Source organism: Triticum urartu, chromosome 7A (genome assembly GCF_056163025.1).
Source record: "Triticum urartu cultivar PI428250 chromosome 7A, HENAU_Tu73, whole genome shotgun sequence".
Classification (NCBI taxonomy): domain Eukaryota; kingdom Viridiplantae; phylum Streptophyta; class Magnoliopsida; order Poales; family Poaceae; genus Triticum; species Triticum urartu.
Window position 1 is genome coordinate 737,587,411 of NC_141879.1, and position 12,395 is coordinate 737,599,805.

A 12,395-nucleotide genomic window follows, 5' to 3' on the forward strand; every position below is an offset into this window, starting at 1 on the left:
AACTAAATGAAACTTCACCTCCTCCCTTTTTTTTCTTCTTCTTCTCTTTTTCACCCTAAAACTTTATGAACAAAATTAAAACAGAAAAAAACCTTAAAAATTCTATGAACAAAATAAAAATTCTATGAACAAAATTACAACAGAAAAAAATCATAAAAATTCTATGAAAAAAATGACATATTGTTTGCATATGAACATACAAACATTTGCATATTCTACAATAATATCACCCAAAAAATCTATGAACAGAAAAAAATCTATAACTACAATACATACATCATCATCATCTACAACTACAATACATACATCATCATCATCTACTACAATATTAATAGAAAAAAATCTATGAACAGGGCCATCATCGGCGTCGGGGCGGGCGGCGGCGTTGGGCGGGCGCGCGGCAGTATTGGGGCGCGGGGGGGAGGGGGATAGGAGGGGGAACAACGCGGTGAGGCTCACAGTGCGGGGGAGCGGCGGCGAGGTCGGGGTAGGGCTCAGCGCGCACGACGGTGAGGTCGGGCAGGGCTCGGCGACGGCGAGGTCGGGGCAGGGCGTGTCGAGGTCGGGGCAGGGTGCGGCGAGGCCGGGGCAGGGCGACGGAGACGGCGGACGGAGGTATGGCAGCCTGGTGACGTCGATGACCACGACGTCGTTGGGCGGCAACTGGCGATGAAATCTGAAAAAATGCGAAGTGTTGGCTTATATAGAACAGGCTTTAGTCCCGGTTCGTGGAACCAACCGGGACCAATGCCACCCTTTAGTCCCGGTTGGTGCCACCAACCGGGACCAAATGCCTCTTTTCAGCAGCCCAAAGGGCAGGAAGCAGAGGCCTTTGGTCCCGGTTGGTGGCACGAACCGGTACCAATGCACCCCTTTAGTCCTGGTTGGTGCCACAAACCGGGACCAAAGGCCTTGTGCTGCCCACGTCGCGGCCAAAATTTTAGTCCCACCTCGCTAGTTGAGAGAGCTCGAGAGTGGTTTATAAGCGCTGCTACGCCCACCCTCTCGAACTCCTCTCAACTGCAGGCTTTCGGGCCTAATCTGTCACTATGTGTCTGTGGGCCTACTGGGCGTGCTGCGGGCCTGAATCCTAGCCCATGGTTGGGTTTCTAGTCGTATTCAGGCCGTGGTGGCCCAGTAGGTGGCACTTATTATTATTATTATTATTGTTTATTTATTTTATTTTGTTTCTACTTACAACAAAATACTTACTGGTGCTATTTTTATTTAATTTATTAAAGTTTATTTATTTTACTTTCTTAAAGTTTATTTTGTTTCTACTTACTTATTTTATAAAAGTTTATTTTATTTTATTTTATTTTGTTTCTACTTATTTATTTTATTCAATTTTAATTTATTTTATTTTGTTTCTATTTATTTATTAAAGTTTATTTTGTTTCTACTTATTTATTAAAGTTTATTTTGTTTCTACTTATTTATTTATTTTTTCTTTTTTTATTTTATGAAAATTCTTTTTACTTTTAATGTTTTGAACAAAAAATACTTTGATAATTTTAGCTGCATAAATTTTATATAATTTTAGTTTCAATAATACTAGAGGTTTATAAAAACTTTTTAGTTGATTCCTTTAGTACCGGTTCTAAGGCTGTCACAAAGGCATTTCATTTAGTACCGGTTCTAAGGCTCCCCACGAGCACCTTTAGTACCGGTTCGTGGCATGAACCGGTAATAGAGTTTTTGAGTTGATTCTTTCTGCAGCTATTTTTTAGTCCCACCTCGCCAAGCGAGAGGCACTCGCAGCGGTTTATAAGCCCTGAGTGCAGAGACGATGAAGGAGAGGCGCAATGCTCACATGCACGTTGCTTAGCTTTAGGCCTTGAGGAAGTGGTGCAGACTGCACAAATCTATCAGGGTTTCGGACGAAAACTACACATGGCTCTGTGCAGTCTACACTATTTCCTCAAGGCATGAAGCTAAGCAACGTGCAGGTGAGCATTGCGCCTCTCTTTTATTTTTATTAACTTATTACAACTCCGGACTTCTTATGTGTTCAAAATGCACCATTCAAAGCCACATCATCAATTTTCAACCCTTTCTGGCTTCATTTGTTATTTTTCATGCATTTACTGATTTTTTTTGAGCTATAAGACCCTGAAATTGAAAAGCATTTCAAATGAACTCTGAAAAGGTTGAAAGTTGGCATGGTATCATCATTTCACCCACATAGCATGTGCAAAAAAGTTGAGAGGGTTACGGCAAAAACTGGATGCACTTCGTGTACAAAACGGCCAATCTCTTTCGAAGTATCACGGTTTCGGACGAAAACTCATCTGTTACAACAAGCATTTCATTTTTTTGAACTTATTACAACTCCGACTTCTTGTGTGTTCAAAATGCACCATTCAAAGCCACATCATCAGTTTTCAACCCTTTCTGACTTCATTTGTTATTTTTCATGCATTTACTGATTTTTTTTAGCTATAAGACCCTGAAATTGAAAAGCATTTCAAATGAACTCTGAAAAGGTTGAAAGTTGGCATGGTATCATCATTTCACCCACATAGCATGTGCAAAAAAGTTAAGAGGGTTACGGCAAAAACTGGATGCACTTCGTGTACAAAACGGACAATTGTTGGAGCACGTTGCAGAAAACAAAAATTTTCCTACGGTTTCACCAAGATCCATCTATGAGTTCATCTAGCAACGAGTGATCGGATTGCATCTATATACCTTTGCAGATCACGCGCGGAAGCGTTCAAAGAACGGGGATGAGGAAGGCGTACTCGACGTGATCCAAATCACCGGAGATCCTAGCGCCGAACGGACGGCACCTCCGCGTTCAACACACGTACGGTCAGCGTGATGTCTCCTTCTTCTTAATCTAGCAAGGAGGAAGGAGAGTTTGAGGAATATGGCTCCAGCAGCAGCACGACAGCGTGGTGGTGGTGGAGCTGCAGTACTCCGGCAGGGCTTCGCCAAGCACTATGGAGGAGGAGGATGTGTTGGAGAGGGAGAGGGAGGCACCAAAGGCGTGGGGGAGAAGTCCTCCATCTCCCCACTATATATAGGAGGGCCAAGGGGGGCGCCGGCCCTAGGAGATCCAATCTCCTAGGGGGGGTGCGGCCAAGGGAGGAATCCCTCCTCCCCAAGGCACCTAGGAGGTGCCTTCCCCCTTTGGGACTCTTCCCTTCCTTGAACCCTAGGCGCATGGGCCTCTTGGGGCTGGTGCCCTTGGCCCATATAGGCCAAGGCGCACCCCCTACAGCCCATGTGGCCCCCCGGGGCAGGTGGCCCCACCCGGTGGACCCCCGGGACCCTTCCGGTGGTCCCGGTACAATATCGGTGACCCCGAAACTTGTCCCGATGCCCGAAATAGCACTTCCTATATATAATTCTTTACCTCCGGACCATTCCGGAACTCCTCGTGACGTCCGGGATCTCATCCGGGACTCCGAACAACATTCGGGTTACTGCATATACATATCCCTACAACCCTAGCGTCACCGAACCTTAAGTGTGTAGACCCTACGGGTTCGGGAGACATGTAGACATGACCGAGACGACTCTCCGGCCAATAACCAACAGCGGGATCTGGATACCCATGTTGGATCCCACATGCTCCTCGATGATCTCATCGGATGAACCACGATGTCGAGGATTCAATCAACCCCGCATACAATTCCCTTCGTCAATCGGTATGTTACTTGCCCGAGATCCGATCGTCGGTATCCCAATACCTCGTTCAATCTCGTTACCGGCAAGTCACTTTACTCGTACCGTAACGCGTGATCCCGTGACCAGACACTTGGTCACTTTGAGCTCATTATGATGATGCATTACCGAGTGGGCCTAGTGATACCTCTCCGTCATACGGAGTGACAAATCCCAGTCTTGATACGTGTTAGCCCAACAGACACTTTCGGAGATACCTGTAATGCACATTTGGTACACCCAAAGCACTGCTACGGTATCCGGGAGTTACCCGATCTCATGGTCTAAGGAAAAGATACTTGACATTGGAAAACTCTAGCAAACGAACTATACGATCTTGTGCTATGTTTAGGATTGGGTCTTGTCCATCACATCATTCTCCTAATGATGTGATCTCGTTATCAATGACATCCAATGTCCATAGTCAGGAAACCATGACTATCTGTTGATCAACGAGCTAGTCAACTAGAGGCTTACTAGGGACATGTTGGTGTCTATTATTCACACATGTATTACGATTTCCGGATAACACAATTATAGCATGAATAAAGACAATTATCATGAACAAGGAAATATAATAATAATGCTTTTATTATTGCCTCTAGGGCATATTTCCAACAGTCTCCCACTTGCACTAGAGTCAATAATCTAGTTACATTGTGATGAATCGAACACCCATGGAATTCTGGTGTTGACCATGTTTTGCTCTAGGGAGAGGTTTAGTCAACGGATCTGCTACATTCAGATCTGTATGGACTTTACAAATTTCTATTTCTCCATCTTGAACATTTTCACGAATGGAGTTGAAGCGATGCTTGATGTGCCTTGTCTTCTTGTGAAACCTGGGCTCCTTGGCAAGAGCAATAGCTCCAGTGTTGTCACAGAAAAGCTTGATCGGCCCCGACGCATTGGGTATGACTCCTAGGTCGGTGATGAACTCCTTCACCCAAATTGCTTCATGCGCTGCCTCCGAGGCGGCCATGTACTCCGCTTCACATGTAGATCCCGCCACGACGCTCTGCTTGCAACTGCACCAGCTTACTGCCCCACCATTCAATATATACACGTATCCGGTTTGTGACTTAGAGTCATCCAGATGTGTGTCGAAGCTAGCGTCAACGTAACCTTTTACGATGAGCTCTTCGTCACCTTCATAAACGAGAAACATTTCCTTAGTCCTTTTCAGGTACTTCAGGATATTCTTGACCGCTGTCCAGTGTTCCTTGCCGGGATTACTTTGGTACCTTCCTACCAAACTTACAGCAAGGTTTACATCAGGTCTGGTACATAGCATGGCATACATAATAGAACCTATGGCTGAGGCATAGGGGATGACACTCATCTCTTCTATATCTTCTGCCGTGGTCGGACATTGAGCCGAGCTCAATTTCACACCTTGCAACACAGGCAAGAACCCCTTCTTAGACTGATCCATATTGAACTTCTTTAATATCTTATCAAGGTATGTGCTTTGTGAAAGACCTACGAGGCGTCTTGATCTATCTCTGTAGATCTTGATGCCTAATATATAAGCAGCTTCTCCAAGGTCCTTCATTGAAAAACTTTTATTCAAGTAGGCCTTAATGATGTCCAAGAGTTCTATATCATTTCCCATCAAAAGTATGTCATCTACATATAATATGGGAAATGCTACAGAGCTCCCACTCACTTTCTTGTAAACACAGGCTTCTCCATAAGTCTGCGTAAACCCAAACGCTTTGATCATCTCATCAAAGCGAATGTTCCAACTCCGAGATGCTTGCACCAGCCCATAAATCGAGCGTTGGAGCTTGCACACCTTGTCTGCATTCTTAGGATCGACAAAACCTTCCGGCTGCATCATATACAATTCTTCCTTAAGGAAACCATTAAGGAATGCCGTTTTGACGTCCATTTGCCATATCTCATAATCGTAGAATGCGGCAAAACGTCCACATCCCAACACGAGGCAACGGTTGTCGATTCCGTGACCAAGCGAGCCCGTCCGCGCCTATGAATATTCGCCCATGAATCTGCCTTCTCTGTCCCTTGCAGCAACGTCACCTCTATTCTGGTTCTTCCCAAACGTTGCATTAACCTTGAGAATGTTAGTCCCCGACGGTGGAGGTATCTGCCTACTTCCACATGCACCAGTTGTACTTGATACGGTCCGTTTATTCATCATCTCGGTGCTTTCCAGTTGCCCTATAAAGTTTTCGAACAAATACATGAACAGAAAGTGGTGACGGGTAAATCTCATCATGGATGTATGTCCTTCTTGCATGCCACAATGCCCAGAGTAATAACTAAACTCATGACCCGATCATTGTGTTGCAATGTTTCGATCATGGATGATATGAAGTCCTTGGCATTATGATAGGATGCATTTGATATATGTTCAACCAGAATATCATGAGATGGTGCCCATACGCATGTCATGTCGCTAGATTGCATTCAACCAGGGAGTTAATGGCACCATAACTCTTGGGCTCCACAGAAAGAGCACACTCACCCGGTGACATATTGCAGTGATGGCTGATGTTCGTCTTAGGCAGCAACCTTGTGCTAACTTCCACAGGAAGTGTTCTCTTCGGTGGGACCTGAACCTGCCACAAAACTTCCATTGCAACATTTGTTGCATAGCATATGATGCAGATCATGCCCCATCGAGCCAGGCTTCCCTCTTATTCCTCATTTCGGCGCACATCTTGTAATCTAACCGAATGGAGATGATCCTACAGCGCTCATATTGCCAGGCCCAGAAATTCAGCAGCGACCTCGCGCTTATAGGAACACTTCGGAAGATACATGCAAGGCGATGCAACACACAGTCCCTCGTTCCACCACCAGAGTAAAGAAAACCGTTGACTAGAAAATTGAGCTAGCTTCTCTTGGTCCAATGATATGGAACAACTGGCTATAAGCGCAAGTTAGTTTCTCTAAGCATGAGTATGCTATCAAAATTAAGAAAACTTGACTACCAACGGAGCTAGTTTCTCTTCATCTCACTGCTTTAGTTAAGAAAATCATGAATGGGAACCCGTGCATCTTCTCTAATACTCCCTCCGGTCCTTTTTACTCTGCATATAAGAATTGTCTGAAGTCAAACTTCGTAAAGTTTGATCATGTTTATATGAAAATATATCAACATCTATAATGCTAAAGTTATACAATATAAAGATTTGAGCCACGGCACATCTAATGATAATGATCAGTTTAGTACGCCATATTTTTGGTTCCTTTCCTTTCTTTCTTTTTGCTTTTAGGTTTTTCCTTTCTGTTTCTATTTTATTCTCATTAATTTCATTCTAGTATATCTTACCTTTTCTATTTTCTTATAGTTCATCCTGAGGAAAGATGGAGCAACCCAGAATGTCATGAAGACACCAATAACAGTGCTACCATGACGGGCTCAAGCAAGATTTCCATGAAATCCCGCACCCCATTCATGTGTGAGAAGCAGCCTCATGTTGTTTGCTTCTGCTGCCAGACCCGGCGAACAACCCATGTTGAGCGCTATGGGACGAGTGCAAGGAAGAATGCCCCGCCCACGAGTTGCGATGTCAAGTGGCAATCCTATAATTCACCGGTGGAACTAAATGCACCAAGTTAGGAAACTTGCATAAGAAAGAATATGAAGAATAGTGAAAACAATTTATTACGTAGAAAACCCCAATAGCCAATCGCAAGACATGGAGCCATGCCTCCCCACTTAATCTCATACTTTTATGTATGTATGTATGTATATATGTATGTGTATATATATGAGACATGTGGGGTAACTACCACTGGGTGGTAGTGTGATTTGACCCCTGCTATCAAAAGTTTGACTCATGTTGTTTTCCTCATCTTTTATTCCTGGCCCGGCCACTTCCCATGGATGAAAATCGTGGGCACTTAACGGTCACTCGCAATCAATTGTCAATGTTTGTCAATAGACAATATATTTATGAGAGTGGTTGTTCGTATGACGGGCTACACGGCATCCTTTATCGCCACCGTACAAGCTGCACCCAGGTGCATTTGGATGTGTGCAGAACACGCTTAATCATCTGGCACCTTTACTGTTCACGCTTCAACTGTGTCTCTCAGCTCTGGACATGCATGCAGAACACAGTCTCCCTCTAGTCACGTTTTTCTCTGTCACATATGCATGCACAAAGCTCTGTCTCCTCATGTCCTCTCATATCAAAAGAGTCTGACATGCATGCTCAACACAATCTCTCTCTTCTCATGTTTTCTCTCTTTGGAAGCAATCTCACATGCATGCACAAAGCGTGCGTTCTCTCTTTCCTCACTCTCTTTTGAAGAAACTAACATGCATAGCTAAGTCTGGGCCATTTTTTATAGAGAATAGGAATCCTGTAGAATTAGAGAGCATTAAAAATACGGTCTATACCCTTTTTTTCTTAAAAAGTAAAGAGTACAGATGTCCTGAATAGAAGAATCAAGAATAGGAAGATTTTTTATTTCTTTAGCCAGTGCATTGGAGGGGGAGGTCAGCGTTGGGCATTGAACAGTGCCATAAGATTTTTAAATAGGCTGAAAGATTCTACGGCTATCGCCAACAACGTCATGAGAGAACAGTGACATTTGCTGCCAGTGAATAGTGGACCCCATGGACTAGCATGCAGGACAGAAACGACATGACATCTCCTACTAATCATCTGCAAACACATGGCACAGAGACTCATGAGCTGCACATATCAAGAGACAAACTGACGGTCTAGATAGTAGGTATCATGTAGCTCGGCCTATGCAAGAACTTTGCGTATATTTATATCAATACAACACCTATATAAGTTTGTCATTTTTTTTGTTTTTATTTTGATGATCCTCTACAATCAGCTACACGTCCGAACAAAACAACTGGTACCATGTATGACTTACGCGTAGCGAGCTAGGCGAGACATGAACAATGCCGGCCAGTCTATCTCCATGGGCACGGCTTCCGTAACCATGCCTGAAAACTGCTGGTCTGCCGCTTCCACAAAAGTAAGAGACTGGTCCGTTGCTTTCTCGTAGTTCAGTTGCAGCCTCGAGTTGACGATGAGTGTCCCGCTCTTCTCTCCGGACCACAAGCTGCGCACCGGATAGATACTGTACTGTTGGGGTGGTTTTAGCTTCATTGCCCTAGTGCGGACGTGTGTACCGTCATCTCCTTGAGCCCAGGTTTCTACGTAGTCGTAGATGCCTTCTATATGACCTCCTGTAACGTGGAAGCAGAACAACAAGACCTTCCCGTCGACTGTGGCTAGATATGTGGGCGAAGGTAGAATCCTCGTCGGCGGGAATGAGAGCTTTGTTAAGGCGAGGCGCCTGCTCTCGGCGCTCACATCAATGGTGGAAAGCTGGGACCTGCCATTGTAATCTATGCACGTGAAGAGCCAGTGCGCCACGCCGCCGCACACCACCGCCACCGCGTCTGGGCAGTGCTGCCAGCCGATCCCAAAGTCACCGTTGAAGCACTCCGTGTGTGTCGTCCAGGTTGTCGGCTCGTGGGATGTAAGTATGCGCAGGTCGCAATGCAGCTTCTTCCGGTCGTAGACGTTGATGCTCATGGGTCATGGCTAGCACCTTGAAGAGGCTGCTCTAGGAGCCGCAGTCCTCGCCAGTCATGACGGCGTAGTTCATGCTGGCCGATGACATGTTCTCCAGCGGGGGGAGAACGTCCCACGTGCCGGAGAGCGGGCTGCACACGGCCAGGCAGATGCTGTCGGCACGGCCGTAGATGATCTGGCCCAGACGCAAGAGGAGGAAGCCCCCGCGGGCTGCGAGCGGCCTCGCGCCGTCCAAAAGGCCGGCCGCGGTACCACTGACCAAGGAGGTGAGGAACCGGCGGCTGGGGCCGAGCACGGACCGCGGCACGGGGACGAACACCGGCGGCACGCACGGGTCGGCCCAGTCCTTGTATCTGGAGTCCCGATTTCCTTGAGCGCACCGTTGCATGGTGAAGAAGCCGATGAGGGCAGACGAGTGGGTCGCCTCCTCTAGCCAGGGGCGGCGGAGGAAGGAGCGGTCAGCAACAAGGCCACACCACCGCTTGCATGACACAGCGCACCGGAACAGCGCGGCGACGTCCGCCATAGCCACACGCGCCAGGACCTCGAGGAGCACATCGTCCGAGAGCAATGGCACGTCGTCCACCATGGTCTCCATCTTCTTTAGCTGTGAAGTATGTATGCGATCTCCCCGGGGTAGTGCGAGCGATCGGCCGATGGAGAGGTAGTTACCTGTGCGTATATATATGTACACATCATCGTGTCAAAGAAGATAACGATGGACTCCATATCGCATGCGTTTCTCCCTAACAATCCTATCTCTTCACGATTATAACTTTGTACAGATTCTGTAGCTTGTTTAAGCCGTGATCAGGTCTAGAGATTAGTTCAGATATAGTACAATGCGCTGAGCAATTCCCAAAGTATCAGCTTTGACTTGATCGTAGAAACCTAAACAACCTTACGCTGCTCCTACCTTCCCTCCCACGATGGCGATCTCCAGCGGCGCCTCCCTCTCAGGGCGTGCTTGACTTCTCTAAACATCACCTTCCGGAACCCTAGACATATGATCTCACATTCCAATTGTGCTTGACTTCGGGAAAACCAATTTTCTTATCTGGCAGACGCACTTCAACATCACCTTCCGCAAGCTTGACCTCACTGATCACATCAATGGCCTCGTCAACGCCGAGATGATTGTCGGTGACGTTGAGTGAACGCAGATCGATTAAATATCGTGTCCTGGCTCCACCACTCGGTCTCCAAGGCCATCCTGAGAGGCTGAGATCATCATCCCGCCCGCAGACTCCGCCGAGCAAGCATGGACGCTGATCAACAACCTCTTCCTCGACAACTGTCTCCAGCTCCAATTCTTCGCCAAGTCCGAATTCTACAACCTTCGGCGAGGCTATCTTTCTGTACTAGTGGCAGCACGAATCACCTTCTGGATACTCGTTGTATTATTTTTGTCATGAATAACAAATTATAGCTATAGTACACATATGAACAAATTTTTGGTATTCATCTGATAACAACAACCCGCCCCTGCCTCTCTGTCACGGCGTTCCAGCTAGCTCGACTGCATGGCCGACGAGCTGCAGCGACCAAGAGGTGCGCCTGGCCTTTATCAATGGGTTGATCGATGAGTTCGACCATTGCTTTGCCACTCTCACCACTAATCCTGCCGGCCTCATCTTCGCACGTACTCTTCTCCAAGAAGATCGCCGCCTCTCTAAATGCGTTCTCCAGCCGTCCATGATGGCTCTTCTCGCGCCTCGCCGGTGCCCCCTGCTCCCCTTGCCCCATGCATGGCCCCTTAGCCCGCAGGGCGACCTGCTGCTCCTGCACCATCCGGCACTCCCACCAATTGGAACCAGAAGAAGAACCAGGTGCAGCCCGGAGGCGCTCTTGCTGGCCCAGGACATGCCACTCCTCCGACGCCCTTCGTCAACCCTGGCACTTGCCCCCTATTTAAAACTGGTTCGCTACAGTGAAGCGGGTGTAACAGTTTTCGGTTTGATACGGTACCATGCTGCTACAGTGCACCTCCCTCCACAGTGTTTCACTAAATGGGCCTGCCGAGTCGGATCGCGCATGTGCGAATGTGCAGCCCGTTTGACGCACGCAGGCGTCACATACAGGAGCACGCGGTTAAACCCATCACGTCGACATTACACTCCCCTTTAATAGTAGTGACGAAATAAAATAGAATAAATAGAATAGAAGACCCTCTACCAGCAGTAATATAGGGCTTGTTTGGTTTACAGCCTAAGATTGCCACGCGTAATCTTAGTCGTACCACAACATCTTCAAAAGTGTGCGAGAGATAGAGAGGGGGGGGGGGGGGTAAATCTGAGCACCGAACAGAGCATGACCCCACCAAGCTTCCACGTGAGAAGGTTAACAGCCTTGGTTCAGGTCTACGTGTTGGAAAGCAACCATCACAAGATTGCCTTGGAGTCTGATTGGAGGAGAATTAAGGGTGGGTTCAACTCAGATGCAAGGAGAACAGTCATACACCGAAGGTGAGCAGTCAAACAACAGTAGTGTGCATGAATGAAGATGTGGAAGAGGGCTGGTTAGAGGATAGGCTGCCGTTTGGAATTGAACTGCTGACGTGTCATGGATGATGACGTGGAGTGTGGTGTGTGCATGTTGAGAGAATTGGTAGTAGTGGAGAGAAACTTCTTAAGAATGTAAGAGATGTTCAATTGGAGTGATGAAAATGAGGTCGTGACTCGTGAGGTTGTAGCCAAGATGTAGCCTCTGTGTGACCAAGGAGAGATATTATTATACCATACATGCATGGCCGTGTGACCATGGCCAGCACCTTGAAGAAGCGGGTCAAGTGGTTCGCCGGTCAGGATGGCGTAGCCGTCGCAGATGCCGGCTGAAGACCTATTCTCCAGCAGTGGGAGCACGTCGCACTTGCCAGCGAGCACATTGCACACGGCCAGGCGAATGCTATCCAGGTTGCTGCTGTAGAGGACCGGGGCCAGACGCACTAGGAGGAAGCCCCTGTTGGTGGCGAGCGGCTTGGCACCGTCCAAGAGGCCGGCCGCAGTGCTGCGGACAAATGAGGTGAGGGACCGGCGGCCCGAGCCGAACGCGGATCGTGCCGTGGGGACGAACACCGGGTCATCATCCTGATCTCCTGCTTGGCACCGCTGCTGGGTGAAGAAGCCGACGAGGGCAGAGGGGTGGCATGCACCCTCGGGCCAGCGGTGGCAGAGGAAAGAGGGG